This window comes from Nicotiana tabacum, chromosome 11 (genome assembly GCF_000715075.1).
Source record: "Nicotiana tabacum cultivar K326 chromosome 11, ASM71507v2, whole genome shotgun sequence".
In the NCBI taxonomy this organism is placed as follows: Eukaryota; Viridiplantae; Streptophyta; class Magnoliopsida; order Solanales; family Solanaceae; genus Nicotiana; species Nicotiana tabacum.
In genome coordinates this window covers 38,204,541-38,212,329 of record NC_134090.1, presented here as the reverse complement: position 1 = coordinate 38,212,329, position 7,789 = coordinate 38,204,541, and positions in this window count along the sequence as shown.

Genomic DNA, 7,789 nt, shown 5'->3' with positions numbered 1-7,789 from the left:
CACCTAATTTTAATGACTTTTCTTACTCCTTAGCAACCACCCTACCTAATTGTAATGACTTTGTATGCCTTAGCAACCACCCTACCTAATTTTAAGGACTTTTTTGACTTAGTAATCCTATAAATAGGGAGTTCTTCTCATTCATAAGAGACAACATTTATTGATTAAGTATATCATACTTTGAGAGTTCTTTTGAACCTTTGTTACTTGTGCTTTGAGATTTATCTTTCAACCTTTACTAGTTCTTAGTTCAAGGTAGTAAGATTACTTCTCTTTTATGATATCTTTGATTCCTTTGTGGTATTCTTAGAAGGCGATTAATACTAGTTATTAATTGTTGTCTCAAGTTACTCGTAAAGTGGTCAAGATCCGAATCTATTGTTTTGATTTGCTTTTTAAGTAAAGGCGTTTGATTTCTTCCATAAATCAAGACGTTGTTACTTTGATCTTGTCAAGGCTATAGAACTTGCGTTCTTGGAAGTTCTTGGAATTCTTTCCTTGAATTCTTCCCATATCCTTTATTTTCATCTCTTTAATTCTAGTTGTTCAATTCCTTGTTGTTATTGTTTCCGCATTTACTTCTCAAATTCTTACTCTAATTTGGATTCCTGACCTAGTTGTTATCAAGTGGTATCAGAGCGGTTTTTATCAAGATTTCGTTCTTGGTAAGTCTTGGGATTTCTTGAATACTAAGAGCAAAGAAAAAAAATAAAAAAAAAAAAAGCGAAAATCAGTTTTTAGAACAAAAAAATAGAATTGAGTGCTCTCCGGGATATTTCTTTTGTATCTAATTTGTTACCAAAAATTAACAAAGGAAACAAGAAGAGGGGATCCTAGATTTTCTTACTCTTTCTAATCTAAACATATAATCCTTTCCTTTTTGTTCGCGTCATGCTTTAACCGAGCCTAATAGTTCTAGGACTTGGTTTTTCTTTCATTAGTTCCCCAAAAATCTGAATTTTACTACTAAGAACTTCATACGAGTTGGTTTAACTATAAATCTACAAAGTATTTTGTTCAAATGTCATTTCGAGAGAAAAAAAAAGGATAAAGTGTGTGAGAGAACAATTGAAAAAAAACAAAGAAGCCAAATTTGAGAGATTCATATTTCCTTTAATCTATGTCAAGATATCTCAAATAGGTAGTTGCAGTGGAAGGAGTAGATCTATGACTCTTGAAAGGTCGATATTACAATATATCGAATGGAAAGAAGACAATGGTAAAGTTATTTTTCAAACAAGAGCTAAAGTGATGTCTACAATTTATACCCTTAGAATTGACAAAGCATTTAACTATAACTTAATTAGCACTTATATGGTTGAGAAATTGAACTTGCCTTGTGTTGAACATATTGATCCCTATATGTTGAAAGGAGTAAAGGTAGATAAAAGAGTGTTATTACCATTCTCTATTGGAAGGTATGAGGATGTGATCTGGTGTGATGTCATTCCCATGAATCGTTTTCATATCTTGTTGGGAAGGCCATGGAATATCTATAGAAGTGCTTCATATAGTATCGAAAAAAATAGATACTCTTTTGAGGTTAATGGGAAGAAACTCAGTCTTGGACCTTTGACTCCCTCACAAATTTGTGCAGATGAAAAGATTGTTAAAAAGAATATGGAAAAATACGAGAGAGAAAAGAATGAGAGGAGTAAGGGAGTGCATGTTGACATTCCAAGAGAGGAAAAAGGAGAGGTTGTCTTAAGTAAAAAGAGTGGGATGTCAAGTGAGGTAAACAATGATCTTGAGAAAAAAGAAAAGAGAGAAAGCAATAAGAGAAACAAAGTTTGTAAGGTAGAGAGAGAGAAACAAGAGAGATTGAGTGAAGGAAAAGAACTCTTTAGTGAGAGAAAAGAGGCTAAGGGTGAGGAAAACATTAGTTTTGCGATAAAAGCCAAAGAGAGTGTAAGCAAGAAAAACGTTTCTTTACTTCCTAACCCATTAACTCTTTCTTGTTTTAGTTCTTGTGATTTTGTGCAGCCACGTGATGAAATACCTTTTGAAAGGAGTGGTGAGGCGCAAGAGATGGTGGCAAAAGATCCAATTGGATTCCAACATAAATTCGGCAATATCAATTCTTGTTGGATGGTGGAAGACAAAAGCTTGATTAAATTCTTTGTTATTAAACCTTTTGACTATTTCGATTCTTATTTACAGGGTTATGACATGGAGTTGCCTAAAAGCATTGCTAAGGTGGAGCCAATGCATAAAAGAATACAAGGTGATGATGTTCCATTGGTAAATAAGTCCAAGTATGGTATGTATAATTGGTTTATTTGCATTCTTGGTCTTTCTAGAACACCTAAGGTATTTTTGGAGGTAATGAATTACACTCTTATTTCTTATATTGGTGACTTTATAATTTTTGTAGATGATGATATTTTGATGCACATCAAGTCATTAACTATAATATCTAAGTTAATGTGTAAGAGTAATTCGCTTCCTTTTGAAATTGTGTATGACATAGATGATTACTTATTCCAACTTGGTGGAAAGAGGCATGGAATTTCTGTGAAGAGGCTTGCAAATGAGTTAAATATTTCTTCTTATCTTATTCAAGTGGCTAATGAGTTTTCATGTGCTAAAGAATGTGATCTTTGTTATGTGATGGGGAGTCATTCTTCAAGTCATGTTCATTGTAAGATTGTACAAGTATTTGTTTCTAGTAAAGAGGATATGCATGATTGTTGTAATACTGGTGATCAAATACTCTTTCATGTAGAGGAATCCATGAGATTTGTAATTGTAGTTAGTAGTCTATATCATGAATGTATCTTGTTTGTTAAATGTGGTAAAGGTACTTATATTAAATGGATGTGTAGTTACTCTCTTATAATTTCTTTATCATGTATACTCATGGACTGCCGTACCGACAAGATCGAATTGCAAGTTCCATTGCATGGTGCATCTAAGAGAGGTTTTTATTGTTTTAATCTAGGTAGACATAAATTTTATTGGGATGATGATGTCCATATTCTTTATAAGGGAGTATTTATACCTATTAGGATTGATTGGGTTAAATGGACACATTGTCACTATCTTATTTTATTCCTACTATTTTTTCAGATTAGTGGATACCATTTACTAGTGCGTGTTTTCTTTTTCTTGCAAGGTCAAAATTCGAGGACGAATTTTCTTCAAGAAGAGGGGAATGATAGCATCCTAGGAAGCTCAACTCTATTCAAGGACATGGATGAAGCTTTTGAATCTCAAAGATGGCCTTTAATAAGAGTTCAAGCTAAGGAATTACAAAACAAGATCATTAGACTTCAAGTGCAAATGAAGAAGTTATTAATTGGGAGGAAGAGCTCAAGGATAAAGGATGTGAATTGGCTAGGTGATAGCATCAAGGACAAGGATAGAGTTTTGGAAGCTCCAAGGCCATATACAAGATCTCAAGCTAAAGAGTTGCAAACTAAGGTTGCTAGACTTCAATGGCAAATAAAGAAGCTTTCAATTGTAGAGGAAGAGCTCAAGACCAAAGGAAATAAATTGTCCAAATTTTACAATTATATGGTGGTCCAAATTGAAGTCCAAGAGGAGGAAGATCGGGTCACCAAATTAGCCCTTGAAATCCATCAAAAAGGGCTCAAAATAAGTTTAAAAGAGGTCCAAAAGGGGGTGTTTCAAAAGGAGCCCAATTGGAGTCCAAACCAATAGCCCAAACTAGTTGTTTTAAGGCCCAAATCTGCCCCAAAGGGTCTTGGCCGCCCTCACCTAATTTTAATGACTTTTCTTACTCCTTAGCAACCACCCTACCTAATTGTAATGACTTTGTATGCCTTAGCAACCACCCTACCTAATTTTAAGGACTTTTATGACTTAGTACTCCTATAAATAGGGAGTTCTTCTCATTCATAAGAGACAACATTTATTGATTAAGTATATCATACTTTGAGAGTTCTTTTGAACCTTTGTTACTTGTGCTTTGAGATTTATCTTTCAACCTTTACTAGTTCTTAGTTCAAGGTAGTAAGATTACTTCTCTTTTATGATATCTTTGATTCCTTTGTGGTATTCTTAGAAGGCGATTAATACTAGTTATTAATTGTTGTCTCAAGTTACTCGTAAAGTGGTCAAGATCCGAATCTATTGTTTTGATTTGCTTTTTAAGTAAAGGCGTTTGATTTCTTCCATAAATCAAGACGTTGTTACTTTGATCTTGTCAAGGCTATAGAACTTGCGTTCTTGGAAGTTCTTGGAATTCTTTCCTTGAATTCTTCCCATATCCTTTATTTTCATCTCTTTAATTCTAGTTGTTCAATTCCTTGTTGTTATTGTTTCCGCATTTACTTCTCAAATTCTTACTCTAATTTGGATTCCCGACCTAGTTGTTATCAATCATCAAAGTGTCTGTTGATGTATTAGCGATGCAATTGATGCATTCCTAAGAAGAGCGTTGATCTTCATGCTTAACTCAAAGCTAGACATAGAGTTAGTTAAGTCTATACCAATAACTTCATATCGTAAGTTGAAGTTTGAGAGTCCATATAGAAAGATTACATGGAGAAGACTTGGTAGAAAGTTGAAACATAGAAAATGGGATTTAGTTCGACCATATGCCAAATTTGCTTATAACGTGAAGAAGCTTTATGATAAACTAGCAAAATGTAACTTAAAATCTGGTGAGCATTGGGTCCCCATTTTTTTCCCCTTGGGTCTTCGTTCTTACTATAGCAAATCTTGCGCCATCTATGGAAGTTGTTAGACTCGAGGACGAGTCTTTTTCAACCAGGGGAGAATGATGCAAGATCAAGAATGCTAAAAATTCATGAAATTCAAGAAGCGAAGAATCCATCCAAGACTAGGATTTCTTTTCCTTAAAGATTAGAATTTGTTATTTCTTATTTCCTAGTAATTTAATTCTTGTTTTAGTAGGATTATATTTGTAGTTCTAGTCAAACTAGAATTGATAGTTGGTATCCCATTCTTACTAGAATTCTTTTTCCTATTTTAGTTAGGATAGATTTTCTTAGCTTTATTCTTATTCTAGTCTAATTAGGATTAGTTTTCCTTAACCTTACCAATTTTACTCATTGTAAGGCCTATTTAAAGGGCTTAATATGCTGAAAATAAACATTGGTGATTAGTTTTTCTAAGCTATTGCTTCAAAAACGTGATTTAATTTTTATTTCATTGTTCTTCCTTTATTCAACGCTTCTTGCAATCTTGCGGGATTGGGGAACGTGTGGGTGAGGTTTATTTCCATCTTACATTCTTCTAACGTGAGTTTGAAGAACGCTTTCGCTAGTTTTGTGAAAAACTTTAGCGGGGTGCTTTTGTTTTTCTCTCTTCTTTGTACTTGAGAGGTGCAAAACCTTGAAAGTACATCAAATATGATGCAAGATCAAGAATGCTAAAAATTCATGAAATTCAAGAAGCGAAGAATCCATCCAAGATTAGGATTTCTTTTCCTTAAAGATTAGGATTTGTTATTTCTTATTTCCTAGTAATTTAATTCTTGTTTTAGTAGGATTATATTTGTAGTTCTAGTCAAACTAGAATTGTTAGTTGGTATCCCATTCTTACTAGAATTCTTTTTCCTATTTTAGTTAGGATAGATTTTCTTAGCCTTATTCTTATTCTAGTCTAATTAGGATTAGTTTTCCTTAACCTTACCAATTTTACTCATTGTAAGGCCTATTTAAAGGGCTTAATATGCTGAAAATAAACATTGGTGATTAGTTTTTCTAAGCTATTGCTTCAAAAACGTGATTTACTTTTTATTTCATTGTTCTTCCTTTATTCAACGCTTCTTGCAATCTTGCGGGATTGGGGAACATGTGGGTGAGGTTTATTTCCATCTTACATTCTTCTAACGTGAGTTTGAAGAATGCTTTTGCTAGTTTTGTGAAAAACTTTAGCGGGGTGCTTTTTTTTTCTCTCTTCTTTGTACTTGCGAGGTGCAAAACCTTGAAAGTACATCATAAACAGCATAACAGGCAGTGCCGTATGGGATTAGGTGTTTGTTATACTTGTGGTTATCCAGGCCACATTATGAGGGATTGTCCGATGAGAGGTGATGCAAGCATAGCTCAACCAGCGGGATCTGTAGCTGGTTCGTCATCATCAGTACGCCCCCCTGGGCAAGGTCCACAAGCACCAATGAGTCGTGGTAGAGGCAGAAGCGGAGCATCTAGCTCAAGCAGTCCTCAGAACTGCATTTATGCGTTGGCAGGACGACGGGACCAGGAGTTATCGCCTGATGTTGTTATACGTATATTATCAGTCTCCTCATATGATGTATATGCACTGATTGACCCAGTTTCCACCTTATCATACGTTACTCCGTTGGTTGCTAGTAAGTTTGGAATAAACCTGAATTGGTTAAACCTTTAGAGGTGACTACACATGTTGGGGACTCACTGATAGCTAAGCGAGTATATAGGGGTTGCATAGTAGTAGTTCATAGTCGATCTACCGGAGCAAACCTAATCGAGTTGGATATGGTAGAATTTGATGTTATAATGGGTATGGATTGGTTGGCTTCCTGTCAGTTGATTGTAGATTAAAGATAGTCCGATTTCAATTTCCAGGGGAACCTGTTTTGGAGTGGAAAGGTAGTACGGCATCGCCGAGAGGAAGATTCATTTCCTATCTCAAGGCAAGGAAGATGATCAATAAGGGTTGTATTTATCACTTAGTTCGGGTTCAAGATATGGAAGTGGAGTCACCAACCATTCAGTCCATCCCTGTGGTGAATGAGTTTCCCAATGTTTATCCTGATGAACTTTTGGGTCTTCCGCCAGAGCGAGAAATTGATTTTGCCATTGACCTACTACCAGATACTCACCTAATATCTATTCCTCCCTATAGAATGGCCCCCGCAGAGCTGAAAGAGTTGAAAGAAAAACTAAAGGACATGCTTGCAAAAGGCTTAACCAGACCTAGTACGTCACAATGGGGAGCACCTATGTTGTTTGTGAAAAAGAAAGATGGTTCCTTACATATTATAGGCAGCTGAATAAGGTGACGATCAAGAATAAATACCCGCTCCCGAGAATTGATGATTTATTTAATCAGTTGCAAGGTGCCAAGTATTTTTCAAAAATAGACTTGAGGTCCAGGTACCATCAGGTAAGGGTTAAGGAGGAAGATATTCCGAAGACAGCATTTAGAACCAGATACGGGCACTTCGAGTTTCGTGTCATGTCATTCGGTTGGACCAATGCCCCATCATTATTCATGGATTTGATGAACCATGTGTTCATCCCTTTTTAGATCTGTTCGTAATAGTATTTATCGATGATATATTGGTGTATTCTCGTTCAGAGGCTGAGCATGCTGATCATCTGTGTACTGTGCTCAGAGTTCTACAAGAAGGGAAGTTGTATGCAAAATTTTCTACATGTGAATTTTGGTTGAACTCTGTAGCTTTCCTTGGGCGTATCATTTCGGGTGAAGGCATCCGGGTGGATACACAAAAGATAGAGGCAGTGAAGACTTGGCCTAGACCCACAACACCGACGGAGGTTCGTAGCTTCCTCAGTTTGGCAGGTTATTACAGGAGATTTGTAAAGGGATTTTCTTCCCTTTCAGCACCTTTGACAAAGTTGACTCAGAAGGGAGCAAAGTTTCAACGGACTGATGCTTGCGAACGGAGTTTCCAGGCATTAAAGGACATTAACTTCAGCACCGGTTCTAACGCTCCCAGAAGAGACGATGGTTATGTTATCTATTGTGACGCTTCAGGCATTGTATTGGGTTGTGTGCTGATGCAGGTTGTGGCTTATGCTTTTAGACAACTAAGAAAGCATGAGAAGAACTACCCGACCCATTATTTAGA